The sequence below is a fragment of the Pinus tabuliformis genome, chromosome 6 (genome assembly GCF_031772625.1).
Source record: "Pinus tabuliformis cultivar Carrire ecotype Pingquan chromosome 6, CPIR1, whole genome shotgun sequence".
Lineage (NCBI taxonomy): Eukaryota > Viridiplantae > Streptophyta > Pinopsida > Pinales > Pinaceae > Pinus > Pinus tabuliformis.
Genome location: NC_142292.1, coordinates 407,750,425 through 407,766,756, shown reverse-complemented (window position 1 = coordinate 407,766,756; position 16,332 = coordinate 407,750,425).

Sequence of the window (16,332 nt, the reverse complement as noted above, 5' to 3'; positions counted from 1 at the left end):
CATGGAACCAATGGAATCTTTGTTATAAGATTAATTACATGACAATTAATAATGTTTAATATAATATTAATAACCATTCCATTCAAATCAATGTTAAATTCAAATTTGGTGTTTTATTTGATAATGATACTTTGAATGTTTATATTTATATATACATATATAGAGAGAACATGTTCACTCATTATAATAATACACAATTGGAGATTTGTATCTCCCAATGTGCAACTTTACAAAGATAAGATATTACAACATTTCTTCTATACAAGATTAACGCAACTAAAAATAGTTAAAAATGTAAAACAATTTTACAATAAATGCATGATTTTAATATGAAAAATAATAATATTTTTTAAAATATTACAGGCCTCTGGCCAGCAGCAAAAATTCGTCAAAAAACTGGACAGCATACCCAAGGTAGCTTTGCCTGAGGAGGAAATCTGCAGATCCGCGCTAAATCTTGCAGAAAAAGGTCTGATCGGTCAGTTCACCGGTTTGTGGCCATCCCCAAGAGCAGTCGAAGAATGGGTCAAAAGGAATTGGCTACCTTTGGTAAACGAAGGAATCAAGATCTATTTTGTAGGCAAAGGGTTTTTTGTCTTCTTGTTTGACAGTACAGAGGACAGAGGCCTGATTTTCAGAAACGGGCCTTATTTCATGGGGCCTCAAGGTCTCTACTTGAACAAATGGTCCACTGATTTTGATCCAGCGCAAGACGTACCCAAGGCGGTTCCTGTTTGGGTGCGCCTCCCGCATCTGCCTCTGCATTGCTGGAATCAAAGCTCCCTCCAATCCATTGGAAATGCACTAGGAAAATACATAGACCAGGCCCCAAGGAAGGATCAGTACTCTTGTGCACGGATTTGCGTGGAGGTCGACTTGGAAACAGGATTACCCGAAGCGATTCAGTTATCGGTGGCAAACTGGACACACATACAAGAGCTAGATTATGAACAGTTGCCATTCAAGTGCCGATTCTGTCATGAGTACGGGCACTTTGCAAGATACTGCAAAAAAAGAAATGAGGAGACATCAAAGAAAGAAAAAGAAGAACAATGGAAACAGGCAAAGAAGACAACATTCAGCAGGCAGAATAACAAAAACAAGGCAAAAGGGACAGAGAACAAAACAGATAATGGAAGCACGAGTAACCAAAACGCTGGTAGTAGTGAAAAAAAAGGCAATGAGGGGGACAAAAACCCCTTTGAAATCCTCACGCCTCCTTCAGATCCACTGGAAGCAGGAGAAGAAGAACCTCCACAGCAGGAGAATATTGAAACTACAGAACCAGGTAATAACCCAATCCCCAACTCATGCAATATCTCTTCCCCTACATACGCAGATATAATAAAAAAAAAAGAAGAAAACTGTAGAGAATATGGGATCATCAGATGATGAAACATTTGAAAGGTCAACAAAAAGGGCTGGGAGAAGATCAAACAAGGAAGCTAGAGAAGAGGAGTCAGAAAGACAAAAAACCCTAGGCAGTCAAGCTACTATCGAAATGACACTAGGGAGGAATATCAGGCCTAGAGCCTCCAAAGGAGGAGGGCCTAACCCTATAAGTGGTAAATGATGTAGTTGATCTCTTGGAACTGTAGGGGTCTGGGTAATCCCAACAAGGCAGAGGCTATCAAAGACTTATTGAAGATGGAGACCGCAGACATCCTAATGCTCCAAGAGACCAAAATAGAAGGGGAAACTCTTCTAAACACCAGTGCTATAAAATGGAAATTTGACTCAGGAAAGGCTGTTAGTGCAAGAGGCACAGCTGGAGGAATAGGTACTTTTTGGACAAAAGACTTCTCTCTAGAACGATCCTTAGCAACCCAACACTGGATCTTCACAGAGCTGCGTCACACCGTAAGCAATCTTTCCCTCGCTCTGTTTAACTTGTATGTCCCTGTTCAGTATGAAGAAAAGAGAGAGTGTTGGAGGACACTTCTGGATTATATAGCGCAAATCAGCCCCTCAAATTTAGTCATAGGTGGTGATCTGAATATAACTCTAGATCCCAAAGAAAAGAAGGGAGGGATTCACTCTAGAGATCCTTTCATCAATACAGTGGGCAATCTGATTCTGCAATGGGATTTGGTAGACTTCAAACCAGTGAAAGGCAAATACACCTGGACAAACAATAGAACCGGAGAAAATCATATTTCTGCCAGATTGGACAGGTTTCTCATTAGCAACTCTCTAATGATGGACAAAAGAATAGTATTCACCAAGATTCTCCCAAAGCTCACATCAGATCACAAGCCTATCCTCTTATGCCTAAAAGAAGAAGAAGATTTAGGTCCCCTTCCATTTCGCTTCAACCCCCTTTGGGCAGGGAAAGAAGGGTTTATAGAAACAGTTCAAGCAGCATGGAGGATTGATGTTTTCGGTTCCCCAAGCTATGTGTGGGAACAAAAAATGAAAAACACAAAAAAAGTGCTCAAAAGCTGGATAAAGAAATCCATGCAATCTCCCAATAGACAGAGGAAGGAGGCAGTTCTTCAATTGGAAGAAATACAACTTGAAATGGAGGAGAAAGATCTCTCTTCTACAGATTTAGCTAATGAAAAATCTGCACAAAGGAATGTATACTGCTCCTTCAGAAATGAAGAGGAATATTGGCGTCTATAGTCTCGAAGCCTGTGGCTCAAATCTGGGGACAGAAATACCTCATATTTTCATAGATAGTGCAGGGCCCGTCTTTCGCGAAATCATATATCAGAAATTACCAGCACCACTGGTCAGGTCCATAAAGGATTTACTCAAATCAAAGAAGCAGCTGTAAACCACTTTCAGAATCTTCTGAGTGCAGAAAGTAATGGGAACGAGGAGGAGGAAGTGGAGTTTCTCTCAGCCATTCCAAATCTAGTCAGTGAAGAAGATAATGACTCTCTGATGAGTCCTGTAACGGAAGAAGAGATAACTAATATAGTCTGGGCTATGGAGCCAGACAAAGCCCCAGGTCCCGACGGTTTCACAGCACATTTTTATAGAATTTGTTGGGAGATTATCAAAACTGACCTCTTCAGAATGATAAGAGGAACCTTGAGAAAGGCAAAAGTGGGCGGAGGAATAAAATCGACATTTCTTGCCTTAATTCCAAAGGAAACAAACCCAGGATCCTTTGACAGATACAGGCCGATTTCACTTTGTAATACATCATACAAGATCGTAGCTAAACTGCTGGCAAACAGAATTAAGCCTCTTCTTCAAAAACTCATCTCTCCAGCCCAAGGAGGATTTGTGAAAGGCAGGCAAATTTTGGACAATGTCATTCAAATCCAAGAGGCTCTCCATTCCAGCCACTCTCGGAAAGAGCAAGGTATGATTATTAAACTAGATATGAGTAATGCTTTTGATCGTGTTAACCGTTCTTTTCTGCTTAGGGTGCTTGCAGCCTTTGGGTTTAGGCAGGAATTCATAAACCTTATTAAAGCTTGCATTGAAAACATCTGGATAGCTCCAATGGTAAATGGGAGACCAACAGAGTTTTTTCTAGCCACCAGGGGACTGAGGCAAGGTTGCCCCTTGTCTCCCTTTCTCTATATTCTGATGGCGGACACTTTAAGCAGAAAATTGACACGGGAGCAACAAAGTGGCATCATTCCTGGGATAAGAATCGTTCAAGGAGCAGTTCCAGTAAACCATGCGCTATTTGCCGATGATTCACTCTTGCTCGGGGGCGCTTCCATGAGAATTACTAAATCCTTCAAGACAATTCTCCAAAAGTACTGTAATGTCACTGGAGCTCTTATCAGTGAGAGGAAGAGTGCAGTATATGGATGGAATACAGATGAACAAACTATTGAAAGGATAGCCAGTGAATTGGGATTCAAAGGCTATGCAGAGTGGGATAAAATAAATTACCTTGGTCTACCGTTGACGATGGGATCCAACCAAAATTATTTGTGGGAGGAGGTAATAGCCAAGTTTAAAAAAAAGATAGCAGCGTGGGGCAGAATCTGGCTTTCCACAGGCGGCAAGCTCACTCTCATCCGTTCGGTGCTCTCAGCATTACCCACTTTCCAAGCCTCCTTGTTAATGGCTCCAAGGCAAATCGCAGATCAGATCTCTTGTTTAATGAGGAATTTTTTGTGGAGCGGAGGGAAGGGGAACAGCAATCGATTTCACTTAGTTAATTGGGAAATGGTGAAGCGTCCCATTGCTGAAGGTGGACTCCAAATCAGAGACCCCCATCATGCAAATCTTGCCTTGGGTTGCAAACTTTTGTGGCATCTTATTTCCGAACCCACGCATCCAATCAGCTAGCTCTTAAATTTAAAATATCTCAGAAATCTGTCGATCATTTCCTATAACCCAGCGCCTTCTCCTGGAGGAACACAGGCTTGGAGGCTTTGTTGCAAAGGGTTAGACTTCTTCAGGACACATTTGTATAAAATTCCAGGGAACGGCAAAAAATCATTGCTGTGGAGAGACCGAATCATGGGGCACCCTCCTCTTTCGGTCATGAACGAAATCGCAGATTTAAGAGTTTGGTTAAGATCAAAAGGAATTAGGAAAATCGAGGACATTGCAGAGTGGGATAACAAAGGCAATTGGCAGTGTTGGACTCTGCCCAACATACCAGCACGCCTAAATAATCAGCTAAACTACTTCATGGAAGCAATCACAGACTTCACTCCAGTACACAAAGACGAGGAAGATTCATGGGGTTGGGGACGAACAGGGGTCTACACAGCCAAGCAAGGGTACTTACAGATGCAAGGCAAAAAGGACTCTTTGCACCCGGAAACAGTGTGGAGGCAGATCTGGGAAAACTTCAGCATCCCGAAGATCAATTTCTTCTTCTGGACCTTGTTTCATAACAAAATACTGACTGGAGAAAATCTTTGTAAAAGGAATATTGCAGGTCCACATCGATGCGTGTTCTGCAAAAAAGCCTTGGAGACCTCACCTCACATGTTCATTGAATGTGAGTATGCTCAGATGGCCTGGGCCAGCTTCTTGGCGGGACTGAATGTTAGCCCACCAGTGCAGTGTTCAATAACAGACATGTTTTTGTCTTGGAAAGCTCGGTATCCCTACAGCATCGCAGAAAAGACTCTTTGGCATAAGGTGTGGATTGCAGCTCCAAAATATGTGTGCTGGAAGTTGTGGCTCTCCCGGAATGAAATTGTTTTTAAACAAAAAGAAATGTCTGCAGGAAATGTCGCAGAAAAGGCCAAGAAACTACTTATAGAAACTCTGAGACAAACCAATGTCAGAGACAGCTCCCTAAGAGATGAAGAAAGAGCATGGCTGGGTGATTACATTCCTTCATCGAGCCCTTCTTTAATCACCCGCCCAAAACTCAAGGAAAACTGGCAGATCCGAGACACTTTGGAAAACTTCCAGAAGTGGTGGAAATCTCAAGGAAAATGCACTATTTTCTTTGATGGAGCTTCAAAAGGTAATCCAGGCAGGTCAGGAGCTGGGGGGGTCATCTACTTCCCGAATGGAAGAAAAGAGGATTACAGCTGGGGTCTTGGAATTAAAACCAACAATCAGGCAGAAGTCCTCAGTCTTTTAAAAGCTTGCCAACTGGTCAGTAAAGGAAACCCAAAGGAAATCCTAGTGTTTGGAGACTCAGAATTGCTGATAAAATCTCTATTAAATAAGAAAGGGCTCAAGGATCCAATATTGAACAAACAGATATCAAGAGTGAATAGACTATTGAAGGACTTCTCTTCAGTTCAAATCTATCACATTCTCAGAGAATTAAACACAGAAGCAGACAGCCTGGCAAATATTGGATGTAATCTAGAAAAGAACATGATCAACATTGATGCAGGAGAACCATACATGGCAGCCATTCCTTGAAAGGACAAGTTGATCTTGTAAATGCAGAAATCTGTTCTTTTAGAAACAGGAAAATGTAAAACTTGATATGGCTTTGGCCATCCTTTAATAAAATATCCGTTGCGGTTAAAAAAAAATATATATATATTATATTTTAAATTAAATTCTAATTATAATACATATTTAAAACAAATTCAAATACAATATGAAAAATATTCACCATTACAACATACTATTCCCCCCCAAAAAAATTAATATAATAAATTAAAATTCTTATACAATATCCTATTCCTAAAAAAACTAATACAATAGATTAAAATTCTATAAATATATAAGACAAATTCAAATACATTAAAACAACTATATCTTATCACAATATATTGTTTCAGTAAAATATAATGTATATTTAAAATTTATAAATTATTAATTAAATTATTAAAAAAAACGTAATATTTTATTTAAAGAAAACAATATATGATAATAATTAGATAAATAATAATAATAATTTGGTAAATAAATAATGATAATAATTTAATGTGAAAGTTCTATAACATAACACTAATACTTGGGTAAATAAATAAAAATAACAATTTAATGTGAAATACCATCTTCTTTGTACCCATCCATGATATGACCAAGTAATAGATACCTTATGAGTAAGAGAGGAAGCTACCAAAGACATTAATATTTTAATGCCACTTGAAGAAAATCCACTAGACAAAAATTGCACACGACATAGGTACAAAAGTGATTTAAAAAAGATTCTCCAGACGTGCAACATCAAGGCAAAGAATTTGGAAACAACCAAAACCATTGGAAACAACACCAACCTCATGAACAATAGGTGATTGAGAATCCATTAAAAGATTATAGACAATGTGAAGATAACGTACTATGGATCATTGAAAAATAATTAACAATAGTTTATTTTATTAGAATAATGCAACATTCATGGTAATTTGCACCACAAGGTTGATAAATATAAAATAATATAATTTTAATATTTAAAATAAAATATTCTTGATCCTTCCATGTGTACATACATAATTAAACCTATCACTGTCTAATTCCATGCATACTCGTTGAAAGAATTGTATCGATAATAAAAGTTGTTAATTCCATGCTTGCTCGTTGAAAGAATTGTATCTATAATGACTACGCCTTTCAAAAGGAACTAAAGAAATATACATGATAGGCCTTTCACTCTCCAAAGTCCTTTTGTTTTATTATCCTTTATCTTTGCCTTCATATTGGTAAATTGAGATATTTTGTTAATTGTAATGCTTCATTGAGATATTGGAGAATCTAATCCTACTCAATGACAATAATAGCCTTATTAGTCTCTCACATAGTATACAAATCTATTTCCATTGACATTTTCAATAGCTATAGTTGTTTTTTAAAAATATATTATTTTCTATACCTTATTAAATTGTTTTGCAAAATTAAATGATTATAAGAATATTGTAGTTAAAGAAAACATTTTTTTTTATTTAAAAAAAAATTATAAATTTTTTAAGTTTAGTCTCTAAAACTTAACTATGTCATTGAAATTAAATTATTATTAATCCGCCAATTAAATTACTTGATTTTGTGCTTATTATTATATTAGACTATAATTAATTTGTATTTATTATTATCTTAAAATTTAAAAAATTAATTTAATTATTATTAACAATATTAAATGTGTTTATATATTAAAAATATAATTTAATACTTAAAAATATATATTTTTATTAAATATAAAACAAAAATGTAAACATAAAACAACAATCAAACTACATTGAAATAATAAACAAAATAATATATATATAAAATTGACATTTGAAAATGTCACGTAGAGATTAGACTATTTGACATATTCATCCAAAATGTAGTAAAATACTAAAATTCTTTCGCACATGATTACTTTTGATTCAAAATACATTAAGATTCCAAAAAAAATATCACACAAATATAGTATGAAAGTATTAATCTAAAATGTAACGCTTGAAAATTACTTTCTAGATATTTTCAAAAAATTATCTTTAAGAGTCAAGTCTTGTCTTAGTGTGACTATTATTAACTAAATGAAAATTACTTTCGATATTTTCATAATTTCTTTCATAATATTTATAAATATTTTATAAAATACTAATTGTTATTTAAATTTATCTATTGTCCACAAAGCCTAATTTATTAGTAATTACAAAGAAAATGTATAGTCAATTCATGTTCCTCTGGATTGCATCTCTAGTCACAACATGTATGACACCAAACAAATACATTTGTCAGTTACTGAAGCTCTATTCAACTCAGCGGCCTTTCAACTCCACCTCTTCTACCTCCAAAATGATGTGATTGACGAGTAGGACAATCACAATTCACTGTTTGAATATGAAATTGACTAGTACGATTCACTGTGAATTGTTGCAAATTACATAAAAAAGTACATAAATTTAATGATGGTAAAATAAGAGCCTAGGCTAATTACCCAATCAAAATTGAGAAAAAATAAATTTTATTTTTTTAAATAAATTAAAATTTTCTCAACATTAAACATTAGAAAACCCATTTTAATTTTTAACCAATTTAAATTTAATTTAAAATTCAACACATTCAGAATGTGTTATTACCCTATTGCGGCAAGGAATAATAATGGCTATTAAACTAAAGCATAGAGATTGAAGATAGCTAATAGTCAAATAAACTAGTCCAATAAACCAACAACTAAACTAGAGCTTAGAAGAGCTAGATAGCTTAGGACTATATGGCCATTGAGAGTGTTAATAAATATATTTTTTTGTGGTATGCAAGAGACAAGCGATAATGTCATCTATTTATCGGTATTGTTGATGGTCATAATGTATTCCATAACGATTCTATATTAAATGACACCAATGATAATGGTAAGGTAACGTGACAATGCCCTAGCTGGGGAAATGTAATTTTCGTCCTACTTCCAATGTGGTTGAGCGTGCATACAATTCCTTTCTTCTTTTTTGATAATCTAATTATGCCCAATGCTAACTAAATTGTGGAGGTGGAGAAGAGCTCCACATTGCTCACCTCTGCATGCTCGAACTTCGCAATACTCGAATGCCAAAGCCTCCATGCTTACTACTCATCACGTATGCCTACAACCTACCATGGCTAACTCGTTGATATCTGTCAACAATAAAGCACATAGATTCCTAGTTGTAAATTTCGGGAACATATTATAAGCTTTGATTGATAATTGCTCTTTTCATATTTAGCGGAATTTTATATCCGGAAGCATTAATCCACCACTAATTAATTAGAGGAAGTTGTGTGTGCGGAGAGTTATATTGATATTGTGCGGAAGCAGGCACATATATGGATCAATTAATCGATTTAATATGTTGTGAGTTTAATGGATTGTTGCATTTATGTATTCTTAATTGGCTTTGTTTGATTAATGATTATTTAATAGCCGAGATATATTTCACTACGGAGTCTTTCTAACCTTTTGTATATGGATTTCTAATATACCATCAGTGTACAGAGCCTTTAATCAATTAAGCATGTGTAGTTAGAGGAGTGGTATGTAGGAGGGTGGAATCAGACTTTGAAGGTGGCGTTGGATGCATTATGCTTTCATTGTGCAAAATATGAATCATACTCCACACAATGTCATCATCCGCACAACATTGTGCGAATATGAACCCTCCTCCACTTGGTACTCGATAAATGTGAGACTTATAGCCCACGGCCCCACACATTTCAACAACACATTAAATTCATTCTTCAATAGCATACAATGATGTTTTAAAAAATGATGTCTTATAGCAACTAATAACTTTTGTGCATTATAAACAGGAGAAACTTAGCCTATTGTGTGAATCTTAGCTCATTATGCGAAGCTCCGCACAATGAGCTAAAACTTCGCATAATGAGTTAAGTTCTGCATATTATTTTATTAATATTTCTCAAATTTAGCTTTTCGCCTCTAGATTGGTGCCTAAGATTGAAGTACAAAAAATAACATACAACAATATATCTATAATGAATACACGTTCACATTGCTCAAAAGTATTTTGATCTCGAAACAATAGGATTAATCTATAATCATAATTATTCGTCCACATACAATAGACTTCATTCAAAGGGAGCGCATGCAGAGGAAACATGTGTGGAGACGAAAATGCAGAATTTTGATTTCATTAATTAGCAACAGCGGTAGAGGTAGATATTATGTTGCATTACAACTATTAGTCTTATTTACAAAACCAATGAGGACATAAAGATAATGGGTGAAGAAAATGGGTGTAATGGTTTTAACGAGATTTAACGAATCCATATGTTTCAATCTTGAGACCTATGGGTTATTGGCCTAGAACTTATTTACTTCCACTGCACAACAATGACGGTAAGCCATTAAAACCCATTTTCTTCCATACAAACATTGCCCAAAACCACCAAGCCCAATCACTTTTCATAATAATAAGTACTTGAACCAAGCACCAAATACACAGGCCTAATTCATATATCAAAACCACTGGGTTCAAGATTTAATTCAGCTTTAAGTTAGAAGTCAAACACGAGATTTTAAATCATACACATAGAATATATGTGACCCCACTAATATTCAGCCCCAACGTTTAAAACCACTTTAAAACCCAAGTTTCATATGACCATGCCTTGTGACCAATGGAAGTAATATTGAACATGGGCAATTTAGAATCCAAGCGCAAATGGCCTACTTTCTAATCTTCCGAGAAGAAACCTCTGAGATGTAGATTTTTCTCTATCAATGGTTGCATCAATATTCTCGTCTACTATCATCCTTGGTTCTCGGATCTCAACCTTTTCCTTTGTGCACACCTCTTGAAACTTCCGAGAGACAGACTTCAAGACAAAGATATTCCCGCTAACCAATGGTTCTCAAAGTATTTTCTCAACAATTTAAGTCTATCTTTGGTGTTTGATCTTCCCACTGGATTTGACCTACAAGAGGGGAAAATTAGCGACACTTGCCACCATTATTTATGTTTCTTGCCTCTATCAATTGCCACAAATCTCAATGATTTACAAAAGGGTAGAGAAATCTCTGAGAGGTTTATTTGGAGAATTTTGTTCTAAGACATCAATTCTCTTGACAAAACTATGGTTCTTTTCCTCGGCCACTGTCAGGTAACAAACTCCTGTCGAAGGAAAAAAAGTCTCGACCTTCATCACTTTGTTTAGAACTTGGTTACAGGCTTTGTACACAGGATTATAACTCAACCATTGATCTTTCATATGATCAATGGTCACGATCTTGTTCACACAGAATACACACCATCAACCCTTGAATGAACCATACAAATCATATACACGTAGAAATGATCACAGAGATATTTCATTTCATAAATTAAACCCCCACTCAATCATTTGGTGAGAATGTATCACAAAATATTATTACATGGTGCCTCGGTGGGCCTGATCATCATTCAGTGGTTGCCCTCAATACATCAGAGGTTTAAAATTTATCACTACACAATACAATATCGATCGGATCACTGAAAGGATCCAATCAAATCTCTAAAATCACTCATGATCCCTAGAAATTGGGATATCACAACAACAAAAAATTAATGAATTTGAGGAAATATTGTCCTCAAGGCATGTCTTTAATTTGATAACCGTGCCTTCTCAAAGGTTGAAAAATCAATTTTGAGTTGGAGGGGTTCGATGCTCCTGCATCAAGGCACAAGTGAGGAGACAGATCAAAAGAGAGTAAAGGCAACATCGAAGAAATATTTGTTATAAATTTGCCTCCATAATCATTGATAAATTGCAATACTAGGATCTTGGATGATTGAGTATCAACCCAAGTACATGGTGTTAAGTGCTTGTATTCATGCATTTTCAGAGTACAAGAGAAAAATAATTCAAGTTTCATTACTTTTCTTGCCAAAAGGATTTGAGATTGTCAACATGGAACATGACGTTGATGCCATGACTAAATTTGTATGGACATTTCAAGACATACTGACTCTAAAGAGTAATTTCCCTTATGGAATGGGAGTAGGGAAGAAATTTGTGGTTGTCTACTGGAATATGGAAGCCTCCTCCATCCTTTGAAAGACCTGGAATTTATGGAAGATCTTGGAATCCTTCCTCTGTGCAACTAAATGTGAACTAAATGCATGGTGATGAAATAGATTCTTGAGTTTCAGAAACTACTAGTAAAGCTTTTAAACATGGTGGGAATGTGCTTAGAAGCGAGACAAGTCTATTGGTTGATTCCTACACTGTTGAGCTTAAAGTAAGCACTGAGTGAGTTGAGTGCAATGTTGATGGTGTGTCTTTATCAAAATATCAAGATGGTATTTTGTTGCATAGTGTATGGCATATGTGACTGACTACCTCCTTCAACAAGGAGGGGAGGTAGGTGTGCTCTTTGTTGTAACTGGGTGGAGAATTTGAAGTTGTGCAACCACATATAATCATAACCTATCAATGGTTAAGGGGGGACACATATAGGCATTCCTGGGTATATGCCGTCTCTCCCATTCAGCTAGTGTCAGATGGTGATAAGTCTAGTGTAGATTATAGAGGGCTAGAAAAGTTTTCTAATCTAATACACCTATGCTTGTCACACAATTTAAAAGTCGGTTGAAGAGTTTGAAACCCTATGGATTCCTAGAAGAAGATCACCATAGAAAAGTATTCTAAAAATTTGAAACTTTTTTATTTTTTCATTGGAGGCTGAAGCAATGCCAATGTTGAAATATTTGTCAACAAAAAAGGGAACTAGGCTGAAAGATATGCACCAATCATTATATAATTTGATTAGACTTTAAAATATCGAAAAAGTGATTGACAGAATATGACAAGAGTGTCTCCACATTGTAGAATTGAAGAGTTGGTTTCAGAGTGGTAATTGGTCGAAGAGGGGAAGAGAGGAAAAGTTCAAGAATTTCGTGAACATATCATAAGCTTTGATTAATACATGATGTTTATATATAATGGAAGTTTATATCCAGAAGCATTAATCCACCACTACTTAATTAGAGGATGTTACGTGTGTGGATCGATTAATTGATTTAATTATTGTGAGTTTAATGGATCATTGTGTTTCTTTATTCTTGATTGGCTTTGTTTAATCAATGGTTATTTAATAGACGAGAGTTATTTCGTTGCAGAGTCTTTTTAACCTTTTGTATATGGATTGCTAATATACATTAGTGTACACAACCTTTACAAACTTTGAAGGTGACGTTGGGTGCTTTATGCTTTCATTGTACCAAAGATGGTTCATACTTCACACAATTCCATCCTCTGCATAACATTGCGTCGAGTATGACGTGTCCTCTGCATTCGATTTTTGACGTGTGCTATATTACCCATACACGTAATTACCTAGACCCAACCATATGCAATGTAATTGTGAATGTGAAATTCGCGGGGACCACATCTATTACCCCAGTGCATCCGACGGTCACGACAAAACATGCTCAATTTACGGTGGATCACATTATTCCAAGAGAAAATTCCATGCTAATGTGATATTTGAAAATGAGGTTGATCAAGTCTTTGGTAGTTATGAAAAGGTTGAACCAACCCAAGAGGTTATCACCCCATGTTTGTACTCAATGAAGTCATGCCATGATTCAATGTCTTCTTTGATGTTTTTGAACTGATGCGCAATCTTATTTACAATGACACTTGTGTTTGAGAAGTTGTTGAGACAATTTTGTATAATGTCATATATAATACTACTTGAAAAACTAACCCATATGATAAGAGAGGCGTTCATTCTATTCCTTAAATTGAGTAGTATTATGGGAGAGATGTTACTATTGAATAGTTTTCTTGATATAGGCTTTCCACGACAAATATGATGTGTTACTTCCTGGTTTCAGTGAACAAAGGTTTTTTGCACAAAGGTGTATCAATTGAGAGATGTTTATTACGTATCGCTTGCTAGTATATGATGTTTCTTGTCACTTTCTTATGTTTCTTTCCGATATATGCCACCAGAGGGTACAAATAATGTTGTATTCAAGGGTGTGTTATTACCTAGTAATTTCTTGCATTCCTAACTCATCTGCAGTCTCGCATTTAGTCAGCCCGCTATAGATAATTGTTGTTACTTACCCAAGAGGGAAGAGAGTAAGGAACCAATGGCCCCATAAAAGAAACATACAACAACACTTACTCAGGGAACCTCAGACCCCTCTAAAATCGACAAGAGGTACCAGGATAATAAATAGGATAGAAGCTACTTTGAGTGTTACACCTATGAGGTTAATTAATAATGTTAATACAACTTGCCTCCTAGTTGGGCAATAATACTGCTTGCCTGAATCTTGGTTAATGAGAGCAAAAGCTTAACGATATCACATATTTCTTCCATACAATAGAGCTTGTTCATAGTTATCATAATGGTCATAACTAGAAAACATTATGGCTTAGCGGATAAGAGATATAGATATCTAATTGTCAAATAAACCTACAAAGCTAATAAACTAGAGAAGAGAGGAGAGGTCAAATAAACCTACAAAAGATAAACAATAACATATAGATTGATAGCTAATAGAAAAAAGAAACTAATGAAAGAAACCTACAACTAAACAAACTATAGAGATTAATAGTTGATGACGACTATATGGCGCATAACACAAAGATAGGACTGAAAGTGCATAGTGCAAAGATAGGACTGAAAGTGTAGAGTGCATAGTGAGTGGGTAAGAAGAGAGAGTGTAGCAAAGGACTGTGAAAGCACATATCGTAGAGGAAGGGAAGGAGAAATACACATTGTGCATAGGGTAGGAAGGAGAAAGGCGCATAGTGCATAGTGCTAAATAAAACAATAAATATTAAACGAAAACATAGAGACTAGAGATATCTAATAATCAAATAAACTAGTCCAATAAACCAACATCTAAACTAGAGTGTAGAAGATCTAGATAGCTTAGGGCTATATAGCCATTGAGAGCGTTAATAATTATATTTTTTGTGTTATGTAAGAGATAAGTAGTAATGTCATCTATTTATCGATATTGCTGATAGTCAATAATGTATTCCATAACCATTCTATATTAAATGACACCAATGATAACGCTAAGGTAACGTGACAATGCCCTAGCTGGGGTAATGTAATTTTCGTGATGCTTCCAACGTGGTCAAGCATGCATACAATTCATTTCTTCATTTTTGATAGTCTAACTATGCCCAATAACTAACTAAATTGTGGAGGTGGAGAAGAGCTCCACATTGCTCTCCTCCATATTCTTGAACACAAAAGCCTCCATGCTCACTGCTCATTGCATATGTCTACAACATACCATGGTTAACTCGTTGATATCTATCAATAATAAAGAACATAGCTTCATGGTTCTAAATTTTGCGAACATATTATAAGCTTTGATTGATAAATGCTATTTTCATATTTAGCGGAAGTTTACATCCGGAAGCATTAATCCACCACTAATTAATTAGAGGATATTGCATGTGCGGAGAGTTATATCGATATCGTGTGGAAGAAGGCACATATATGCATAAATTAATTGATTTAATATATTGTGAGTTTAATGGACTGTTGCGTTTTTGTATTCTTGACTAGCATTGTTTGATTAATGATTATTTAATAAGCGAGAGTTATTTCGCTGCAGATTCTTTCTAACCTTTTATATATGGATTTCTAATATATCATTAGTGTACATAGCCTTTAATCGATTAAGCGTGTGCAGTTAGAGTAGTGTTTCGTAGGAGGGACGAATCAGACTTTGAAGGTGACATTGGGTGTTTTATGCTTTCATTGTGCAGAAGATGGTTCATACTCCACACAATGTCATCCTCCACACAACATCGTGCAGAGTATGAACCATCCTCCACACAATACTCGATAAATGTGAGACATATATCCCACGACCCCACACATTTCAAAAACGCATTAAATTCATTCTTTAATAATGCACAATGATGTTAATGATGTCTTATAGAACAACTAATAACTTTTGTGCATTCTAAACAAGAGAAACTTAGCCTATTGTGTGGAAAATAGCTCATTGTGCGGATCTCCGCACAATGAGCTAAAACTCCGCATAATGAGCTAAGTTTCACATAGTATTTTATTAATAATATTCAAATTTAGCTTCTCACTCCTGGATTGCTGCCTAAGATTGAAGTAAAATAGAATAAAATAACAGACAACAATATATCTATAATGAATATACGTTCATATTGCAAACCTCTCATACCCATTGGTCAAAATTATTTCAATCTCGCAACAGTAGGATTAATCTATAATCCTAATCGTTCGTCCACATACAATAGGCTTCATTCAAAGGGAGCATGTGCAGAGGAATCATGTGTGGATAAGGAAATGCGGAATTTTGATTTCATTAATTAGCAATAGCGATAGAGGTAGGGACTACTTGTTTACAAAACCAATGAGGACATAAAGGTAATGGGTAAAGAAAATAGGTGTAATGGGTGTAATGAGATTTAACAAATCCTTTATTTTATGTTTCGATCTTGAGACTTGTGGGTTATGGCCCGTAACTTATTTACTTCAACTGCACAACAATGGTAGTAAGCCATTAAACC